At 39.1% G+C, this 13152-nt stretch overlaps 1 protein-coding gene across 3 annotated transcripts in view; it reads right to left on the reverse strand.

Annotated features, from left to right (window-relative positions):
• The window catches only part of LOC139749158 (ATP-sensitive inward rectifier potassium channel 12-like), a 568779-nt gene that overhangs the window by 125390 nt on the left and 430237 nt on the right, over positions 1–13152 (reverse strand). The gene's annotated exons all lie outside the window — the stretch shown is intronic.

Here is a 13152-nt window from a genome sequence, read left to right on the forward strand (position 1 = left end):
CCACATATAACAACCATCATCCACACATAACAAGCATCATCCACACATAACAACAATCGTCCACACATAACAACCATCATCCACATACAACATCCACACATAACAAGCATCATCCACACATAACAACCATCGTCCACACATAACAAGCATCATCCACACATAACAAGCATCATCCACACATAACAACCATCATCCACACATAACAACCATCATCCACACATAACAACCATCGTCCACACATAACAACCATCATCCACACATAACAATCATCGTCCACACATAACAACCATCATCCACACATAACAACCATCGTCCATACATAACAACCATCATCCACACATAACAATCATCATCCACACATAACAATCATCATCCACACATAACAAGCATCATCCACACATAACAACCATCATCCACACATAACAAGCATCATCCACACATAACAACCACCATCCACACATAACAACCATCATCCACACATAACAAGCATCATCCACACATACCAACCATCGTCCACACATAACAACCATCATCCACACATAACCATCGTCCACACATAACAACCATCATCCACACATAACAATCATCGTCCACACATAACAACCATCATCCGCACAAAACAACCATCATCCACACATAACAAGCATCATCCACACATAACAACATCATCCACACATAACAACCATCATCCACACATACAAGCATTATCCACACATAACAACCATCATCCACACATAACAAGCATCATCCACACATAACAACCATCATCCACACATAACAAGCATCATCCACACATAGCAACCATCATCCACACATAACAACCATCATCCACACATAACAACCATCATCCACATATAACAACCATCATCCACACATAACCATCATCCACACATAACAACAATCATCCACACATAACAAGCATCATCCACACATAGCAACCATCATCCACACATAACAACCATCACCCACACATAACAACCATCATCCACACATAACAAGCATCATCCACTACACATAACAAGCATCATCCACACATAAAAAGCATCATCTACACGTAACAAGCATCATCCACACATAACAACCATCATCCACGCATAAGAAGCATCATCCACACAGAACAATCATCATCCACACATAAAAACCATCGTCCACACATAACAACCATCATCCACACATAACAACCATCATCCACACATAAAAACCATTATCCACACATAACAAGCATCATCCACTACACATAACAACCATCATCTACACATAACAAGCATCATCCACACATTACAAGCATCATCCACACATAACAAGCATCATCCACCACACATAACAACCATCATCCACACATAAAAACCATCATCCACACATAACAAGCATCATCCACACATAACAAGCATCATCCACACATAACAACATCATCCACCCTTGACAAGCACCATCCTCACATAAAAATCTCATCCACACATAAGCAACGCATCTACATATAACAATCATCATCCACACATAGCAAGCATCATCCACACATAGCAAGCAGCATCTACATATAACAAGCATCATCCACACTTAACAAGCACCATCCTCACATAAAAATCATCATCCACACATAGCAAGCAGCATCTACATATAACAATCATCATCCACACATAGCAAGCATCATCCACACATAGCAAGCAGCATCTACATATAACAAAGCATCATCCACACTTAACAAGCACCATTCTCACATGAAAGTATCATCCACACATAGCAAGCAGCATCTACATATAACAAGCATCATCCACACTGAACATGCACCATCTTCACATGAAAATCATCATCCACACATAGCAAGCAGCATCCACACATAGCAAGCAGCATCTACATATAACAAGCATCATCCACACTTAACAAGCACCATCCTCACATGAAAGTATCATCCACACATAGCAAGCAGCATCTACATATAACAAGCATCATCCACACTTACCAAGCACCATCATCACATAACAAGCATCATCCACACATAGCAAGCAGCATCCACATATAACAAGCAGCATCCACATATAACAAGCATCATCTACACACAACAATTATCATCTACACATAGCAAGAATCATCCTCACATAGCAAGCAGCATCTACATATAACAAGCATCATCCACACATAGCAAGCATCATCCATATATAACAACATCATCCACACATAACAAGGATCATTCACACATAACAACCATCATCCGCATGTAACAAGTATCATCCACATATAAGTATCATCCACACATAGGAAGCAGCATCCACACATGACAAGCATCATCCACATATATCAAGCATCATCCACACATAAAAAGGATCATCCACACATAAGAAGCATTATCCACACGTAAGAAGCATCATCCACACATAACAAGCATCGTCCATACCTAACAAGCAACAACCATACATAAGAAGCATCATCCGCACATAAGAAGCATTATCACACATAACAAGCAACATCCACATATAAAAACATCATCCACACATAACAAGCAGCATCCGAATATAACAAGCATCATCCACACATTACAAGCATCATCCACACATAACAAGCATCATCCACACATAACAAGCATCATCCACACATAAGAAGCTTCATCCACTTATAACAAGCACCATCCACACATAAGTATCATCCACACATAACAAGTATGATCCACATATCATAAGCATCATCTACACATAAGAAGCAACATCCACACATAACAAGCATCATCCACACACAACAAGCATCATCCACACATAACATGCATTATTCACACATAGCAAGAATCATCCGCACATAACAAGAACATCACCTACATATAAGAAGCAGCATCCACACAACAATCACCATCCATACATAACAAGCATTATCCACACATAACAAGAATCATCCACATACAACAAGCAGCATCTACATATAACAAACATCATCCACACTTAACAAGCACCATACTCACATAACAAGGATTATCCACACATAGCAAGCAGCTTCCACATATAACAAGCAGCATCCACATATAACAAGCATCATCCGCATGTAACAAGCATTATCCACGTACAACAAGCATCATCCACACATAAAAAGCAACATCCACACATAACAAGCATCATCCACACACAACAAGCATCATCCGCACATAACAAGCGGTATCCACACATAACAAGCATCATCCATATATAACAAGCATTATCCACACATAACAAGCATCATACACATAACAAGCACCATTCACACATAACAAGCGTTATCCACACATAACAAGCACCATCCGCACATAAGCGGCATCCACACATAACAAATATCATCTACACATAACAACCATCATCCACACACAACAACCATCACCCACACATAACAACTATCATCCACACATAACAACCATCATCCACACATAACAACCTTCATCCACACATAACAACCATCATCCACACATAACAACCATCATCCACACATAACAACCATCATCCACACATAACAACCATCATCCACACATAACAACTATCATCCACACATAACAACCATCATCCACACATAACAACCATCATCCACACATAACAACCATCATCCACACATAACAACCTTCATCCACACATAACAACCTTCATCCACACATAACAACCATCATCCACACATAACAACCATCATCCACACATAACAACTATCATCCACACATAACAACCATCATCCACACATAACAACCTTTATCCACACATAACAAACCATCATCCACACATAACAACCATCATCCACACATAACAACCATCATCCACACATAACAACCATCATCCACACATAACAACTATCATCCACACATAGCAAGCATCATCCACACATAATAACCATCATCCACACATAACAACCATCATCCACACATAAAAAGCATCATCCACCACGCATAACAACCATCATCCAGACATAACAGCCATCTTCCACACATAACAACCATCATCCACACAAAACAAGCATCATCCACACATAAGCATCAAACACAGATAACAAGCATCACCCACACATAACAACCATCATCCGCACATAACAAGCATCATTCTAAAATAACAGCCATCATCCACACATAACATGCATCATTCACACATAAGAAGGATCATCCACATATAACAAGCATCATCCACACATAACAAGCATCATTTACACATAACAAGCATCATCCACATATAACATGTATCATCCACATATAACAAGCATCATCCACACATAACAAGTATCATCCACACATAACAAGTATAATCCACATATCATAAGCATCATCCACATATAACAAGCATCATCCACACATAGCAAGCATCATCCATATATACGAACAATCATCCACACATAACAAGGATCATTCACACATAACAACCATCATCCGCATGTAACAAGTATCATCCACATATAAGTATCATCCACACATAGGAAGCAGCATCCACACATGACAAGCATCATCCACATATATCAAGCATCATCCACACATAAAAAGGATCATCCACACATAAGAAGCATTATCCACACGTAAGAAGCATCATCCACACATAACAAGCATCGTCCATACCTAACAAGCAACAACCATACATAAGAAGCATCATCCGCACATAAGAAGCATTATCACACATAACAAGCAACATCCACATATAACAAACATCATCCACACATAACAAGCAGCATCCGAATATAACAAGCATCATCCACACATTACAAGCATCATCCACACATAACAAGCATCATCCACACATAACAAGCATCATCCACACATAAGAAGCTTCATCCACTTATAACAAGCACCATCCACACATAAGTATCATCCACACATAACAAGTATGATCCACATATCATAAGCATCATCTACACATAAGAAGCAACATCCACACATAACAAGCATCATCCACACACAACAAGCATCATCCACACATAACATGCATTATTCACACATAGCAAGAATCATCCGCACATAACAAGAACATCACCTACATATAAGAAGCAGCATCCACACAACAATCACCATCCATACATAACAAGCATTATCCACACATAACAAGAATCATCCACATACAACAAGCAACATCTACACATAACAAGCATCATCCACACATAACAAGCATCATCCACACATAACAAGGATCATCCACACATAACAAGCATCATCCACATAAAACAAGCATCATCCACAAATAACAAGCATCATCCACATAACAAGCATCATTCACACATAACAAGCATCATCCACACATAAGAAGGATCATCCGCACATAACAAGCAACATCCACACATAACAAGCATTATCCAAACATAACAAGCAACATCCACACATAACAAGCATCATCCACACATAACAAGCATTATCCACACATAACAAGCATCATCTACACATCACAACCATCATCCACAGATAACAAGCATCATCCACACATAAGAAGGATCATCCGCACATAACAAGCATCATCCACACATAACAAGCATCATCCACAAATAACAAGCATCATCCACACATAACAAGCATCATCCACAGATAACAAGCCTCATCCACACATAACAATACACATCCAAACATAACAAGCATTATCCAAACATAACAAGAACATCCACACATAACAATAATCATCCACACATAACAAGCATCATCCACACTTCTCAAGCACCATCCTCACATAACAATCATCATCCACTCATAGCAAGCAGCATCTACACATAACAATCATCAGCCACACATAGCAAGCATCATCCACTCATAGGAAGCAGCATCTACACATAACAAGCTTCATTCACACTTAACAAGCATCATCCTCGCATGACAAGCATCATCCACACATAGCAAGGATCATCCACACAACAAGCATCATCCACATATAACAAGCATTATCCACACATAACAAGCATCATAGACATAAGAATTACCATCCACACATAACAAGCATCATCCACACATAACAAGCATCATCCGTACATATCAAGTGGCATCCACACATAACAAGAATCATCCACATATAACAAGCACCATCTATATGTAGCAAGCATTATCCACGCACAACAAGCATCATCCACATTAACAAGCACCATCCACACATAACGAGGTTCATCCACACACAACAAGCATCATCCAAACATAACAACCATCATCCACACATAACATGCATAATCCACACATAACAAGCATCGTCCGCACATAACAAGAACATCACCTACATATAAGAAGCAGCATCCACACATAACAATCACCATCCATACATAACAAGCATTATCCACACATAACAAGAATCATCCACATACAACAAGCAACATCTACACATAACAAGCATCATCCACACATAACAAGCATCATCCACACATAAGGATCATCCACACATAACAAGTATCATCCACATAAAAAAAGCATCATCCATAAATAACAAGCATCATCCACATAACAAGCATCATTCACACATAAAAAGCATCATCCACACATAAGAAGGATCATCCGCACATAACAAGCAACATCCACACATAACAAGCATCATCCACACATAACAAGCAACATCCACACATAACAAGCATCATCCACACATAACAAGCATTATCCACACATAACAAGCATCATCTACACATCACAACCATCATCCACAGATAACAAGCATCATCCACACATAAGAAGGATCATCCGCACATAACAAGCATCATCCACACATAACAAGCATCATCCACACATAAAAAGGATCATCCGCACATAACAAGCATCATCCACAGATAACAAGCATCATCCACACATAACAATACTCATCCAAACATAACAAGCATTATCCAAACATAACAAGAATCATCCACACATAACAATAATCATCCACACATAAAAAGCATCATCCACACTTATCAAGCACCATCCTCACATAACAATCATCATCCACTCATAGCAAGCAGCATCTACATATAACAATCATCATCCACACATAGCTAGCATCATCCACTCATAGGAAGCAGCATCTACACATAACAAGCTTCATTCACACTTAACAAGCATCATCCTCGCATAACAAGCATCATCCACACATAGCAAGGATCATCCACACAACAAGTATCATCCACATATAACAAGCATTATCCACACATAACAAGCATCATAGACATAAGAATTACCATCAACACATAACAAGCATCATCCACACATAACAAGCATCTTCCGTACATATCAAGTGGCATCCACACATAACAAGAATCATCCACATATAACAAGCACCATCCATATGTAGCAAGCACTATCAACGCACAACAAGCATCATCCACATTAACAACACCATCCACACATAACGAGGGTCATCCACACATAACAAGCATCATCCACACATAACAACCATCATCCACACATAACATGCATAATCCACACATAAGAAGCATCGTCCGCACATAACAAGAACATCACCTACATATAAGAAGCAGCATCCACACAACAATCACCATCCATACATAGCAAGCATTATCCACACATAACAAGAATCATCCACATACAACAAGCAACATCTACACATAACAAGCATCATCCACACATAACAAGCATCATCCACACATAAGGATCATCCACACATAACAAGTATCATCCACATAAAACAAGCATCATCCATAAATAACAAGCATCATCCACATAACAAGCATCATTCACACATAACAAGCATCATCCACACATAAGAAGGATCATCCGCACATAACAAGCAACATCCACACATAACAAGCATCATCCACACATAACAAGAAACATCCACACATAACAAGCATCATCCACACATAACAAGCATTATCCACACATAACAAGCATCATCTACATATCACAACCATCATCCACAGATAACAAGCATCATCCACACATAAGAAGGATCATCCGCACATAACAAGCATCATTCACACATAACAAGCATCATCCACACAAAAGAATGATCATCCGCACATAACAAGCATCATCCACAGATAACAAGCCTCATCCACACATAACAATACTCATCCAAACATAACAAGCATTATCCAAACATAACAAGAATCATCCACACATAACAATAATCATCCACACATAACAAGCATCATCCACACTTATCAAGCACCATCCTCACATAACAATCATCATCCACTCATAGCAAGTAGCATCTACACATAACAATCATCATCCACACATGGCAAGCATCATCCACTCATAGGAAGCAGCATCTACGCATAACAAGCTTCATTCACACTTAACAAGCATCATCCTCGCATAACAAGCATCATCCACACATAGCAAGGATCATCCACACAACAAGCTTTATCCACATATAACAAGCATTATCCACATATAACAAGCATCATACACATAAGAATTACCATCCACACATAACAAGCATCATCCACACATAAGCATCATCCGTACATATCAAGTGGCATCCGCACATAACAAGCATCATCCACATATAACAAGCACCATCCACATGTAGCAAGCATTATCCACGCACAACAAGCATCATCCATATTAACAAGCACCATCCACACATAACGAGGGTCATCTACACATAACAAGCATCATCCACACATAACAACCATCAACCACACATAACTTGCATAATCCACACATAACAAGCATCGTCCACACATAACAAGAACATCACCTACATATAAGAAGCAGCATCCACACAACAATCACCATCCATACATAACGAGCATTATCCACACATAACAAGAATCATCCACATACAACAAGCAACATCTACACATAACAAGCATCATCCACATATAACAAGCATCATCCACACATAACAAGGATCATCCACACATAACAAGTATCATCCACATAAAACAAGCATCATCCACAAATAACAAGCATCATCCACACAACAAGCATCATTCACACATAACAAGCATCATCCACACATAAGAGGGATCATCCGCACATAACAAGCAACATCCACACATAACAAGCATTATCCAGACGTAACAAGAATCATCCACACATAACAATAATCATCCACACATAACAAGCATCATCCACACTTATCAAGCACCATCCTCACATAACAATCATTATCCACTCATAGCAAGCAGCATCTACACATAACAATCATCATCCACACATAGCAAGCATCATCCACTCATAGGAAGCAGCATCTACACATAACGAGCTTCATTCACACTTAACAAGCACCATCTTCGCATAACAAGCATCATCCACACATAGCAAGGATTATCCACACAACAAGCATCATCCACATATAACAAGCATTATCCACACATAACAAGCATCATACACATAAGAATTACCATCCACACATAACAAGCATCATCCACACATAACAAGCATCATCTGTACATATCAAGTGGCATCCACACATAACAAGCATCATCCATATATAACAAGCACCATCCACATGTAGCAAGCATTATCCACGCACAACAAGGATTCATCCACATTAACAAGCACCATCCACACATAACGAGGGTCATCCACACATAACAAGCATCACCCACACATAACAACCATCATCCACACATAACATGCATAATCCACACATAACAAGCATCGTCCGCACATAACAAGCGGCATCCACATACAACAAGCATCATCCACAGATATCAAGCATCATCCACATATAACAAGCATCACTCGCACATAACAAACATCATCCACACATAACAAGCATCATCCGCACATAACAAGAGGCATCCACATATAACAAGCATCATCCACAGATAACAAGCATCACCCACACATAACAAGCATCATCCGCACATAACAAGCATCATCCATAAATAACAACCATCATCCACACATAACAAGTATCATCCACACATAATAAGTATAATCCACGTATTATAAGCATCATCCACACATAACAAGCATCATCTACACATAACAAGCATCATCCACATATAGCAAGCATCCTCCACACATAACAAGGATCATTCTCACATAACAACCATCATCCACACATAACAAGTATTATCCACATATCATAAGCACCATCCACACATAAGAAGCAGCATCCACACATAACAAGCATCATCCACATATAACAAGAATCATCCATACATAAGAAGCATCATCCGCAAATAAGAAGCATTATCCACACATAACAAGCATCATCCACACATAACAAACATCATCCACACATAACAAGCAGCATCCACACATAACAAGCATCATTCACACATTACAAGCATCATCCACACATAACAAGCAACATCCATACATAACAAGCATCATCCACACATAAGAAACATCATCCACACATAACAAGCATCATCCACATATGACAACCATCATACACACATAACAAGTAACATCCACACGTAACAAGTATCATCCACATATCATAAGCATCATCCACACATAAGAAGCAACAGCCACACATAACAAGCATCATCCACACATAACAAGCATCATCCACACATAACAAGCATTATTCACACATAGCAAGAATCATCCGCACATATGAAGAACATCATCCACATATAAGAAGCAGTATCCACACATAACAATCATCATCCAAACATAACAAGCATTATCCACACATAACAAGAATCATCCACATACAACAATCAACATCCACACATAACAAGCATCATCCACACATAACAAGTGTCATCCACATATAACAAGCCTCATCCACACATAACAAGCATCATCCACACAACAAGCATCATCCACACATAACAAGCATCATCCACACATAACAATAATCATTCAAACATAACAAGCAACATGCACACATAACAAGCATCATCCACACATAACAAGCATCATCCAGACATAACAAGGATCATCCGCACATAACAAGCAACATCCACATACAAAAAGCATCATCCACACATAACAAGCATCATCCATACAACAAGCATCACCCACACATAACAAGCATCATCCACACATAACAATAATCATCCAAACATAACAAGCATCATCCACACATTACTAGCGTCATCCATGCATAACAAGCACCATCCACACATAATAATCATCAAAACATAACAAGCATCATCCACACATAATGATCATCAAAACATAACAAGCATCATCCACATATAACAAGCATCATCCACACATAACAAGCATCATCCACAGATATCAAGCATCATCCAGACATAACAAGCATCATCCACAGATAGCAAGAATGATCCACGCATAATAAGCATCATCTGCACATAACAATCTTCATCACTACATAGCAAGCATCATCCACACATAACAAGGAACATCCACACATAACAAGCATCATCCAAACATGAGAAGCATCATCCACACATAACAAGCATCATCCACATATAACAAGCATCATCCACACATAAGCATCATCCACACATAACAACCATCACCCACACATAGCAAGGATCATCCGCACATAACAAGCATCATCCGCACATGACAAGCATCATCCTCACATAACAACCATCATCCACACATAACAAGCATCATCCACACATAACAAGTATCATCCACAGATAACAAAAATGATCCACGCATAACAAGCATCATCCGCACATAATCTTCATCACTACATAGCAAGCAACATCCACACATAACAAGCATCATCCACACATAGCAAGCATCATCCACACATAACAAGCATCATCCACACAACAATAATCATGCAAACATAACAAACTCCATCCACATATAACAACCATCATCCGCACATAACAAGCATCATCCACAGGTAACAAGCATCATCCACACATAACAATAATCATCCAAACATAACAAGCATCATCCACACATAACAATAATCATCCAAACATAACAAGCATCATCCACACAACAAGGATCATCCGCACATAACAAGCATCATCCACACATAACAAGCATCATCCACACATAACAAGCATCATCCACACATAACAAGCATCATCCACACATAACAAGTATCATCCACACATAACAATACTCATCCAAACATAACAAGCATTATCCAAACATAACAAGCATCATCCATACGTAACAATAATCGTCCACACATATCAAGCATCATCCACAGATAACAAGAAAGATCCACGCATAACAAGCATCATCCGCATATAACAATCTTAATCACTACATAGCAAGCATCTTCCACACATAACAAGGAACATCCACACATGAGAAGCATCATCCACACAAGAGAAGCATCATCCACACATAAGCATCATCCACACATAACAAGCATCATCCACACATAGTAAGGATCATCCGCACATAACAAGCAACATCCACACATAACAAGCATCATCTACACATAACAAGCATCATCCACACAAAAAACATCATCCACATATAACAGCTGAGGCAATTTCCATCTTCTTGCTCCATAGTTAAGTATGGTTGAATTTCCATGGATTTTGTATATAGCTTCCATACTACTTCCCTCACGTTAGGCCTCATCTATAATAAGAAAGATAAAAGAAACAATGATGGTGACACGAGACACAAGACGTGTTCGTGTTAAACCACAAACTCATACCACCACCTGTGTTCATACATCCTTCTTCTCGTTATACAAGCACTCGCAAGTGTTGTATGCACACCTCATGGAATCACAACTTCCCCGAGACCTTTCGTACTCACGTCATCATATGCCTATTCTAAATGCATAAAAGCAGCATTTACTTTCTTCTGTTGTCTCTAAACCTCCACATCTCCTCTAAGCGCACAATTCTGGTCTATCTACCTCTTGTCCTTCCTCAACCCAGGTTGGTGTTAACTAACAAAGGGGTTCACAAAATCTTTTCAACAGTAGTAACTATCCTCCCACATATCTTGCCGACTCTGCAATTCTTGTAATCACTTTTATCTTCTTTTCCTTTAAACAATCGTCCAGTTATGATGCTATAAACATGGTCGATACAACAGTATATCATACAGGCCTGAGGCCTCCCAAGCTTCCAAAGGTTTTAAAAATCAGCAGAACAATCTGGATAGAGGTGTCTCGATCCTCTATATCTCAGATCACAAGTGCTCCTGACGACCATCCTGTTGGTTCAGTTACTTACCTCGTACAATGTGTTGTTTGGGGTCGATAGAGGTTAAGAAGATGTGATCGATCAAGACTTCACGGTTGGAACCTGAAGTTTCCGAGATCTGTCTTCCAGAAACACAAATCATTCCTCACAATGTATTATCTTTACCCCAAGCACAATTCTGGTGCTACCTCTGTATCTGTATTAGAGGTTCATTAAAACCTTATACTGCTGGATGATTCATGACGTAGT

The sequence above is a fragment of the Panulirus ornatus genome, chromosome 6 (genome assembly GCF_036320965.1).
Source record: "Panulirus ornatus isolate Po-2019 chromosome 6, ASM3632096v1, whole genome shotgun sequence".
Lineage (NCBI taxonomy): Eukaryota > Metazoa > Arthropoda > Malacostraca > Decapoda > Palinuridae > Panulirus > Panulirus ornatus.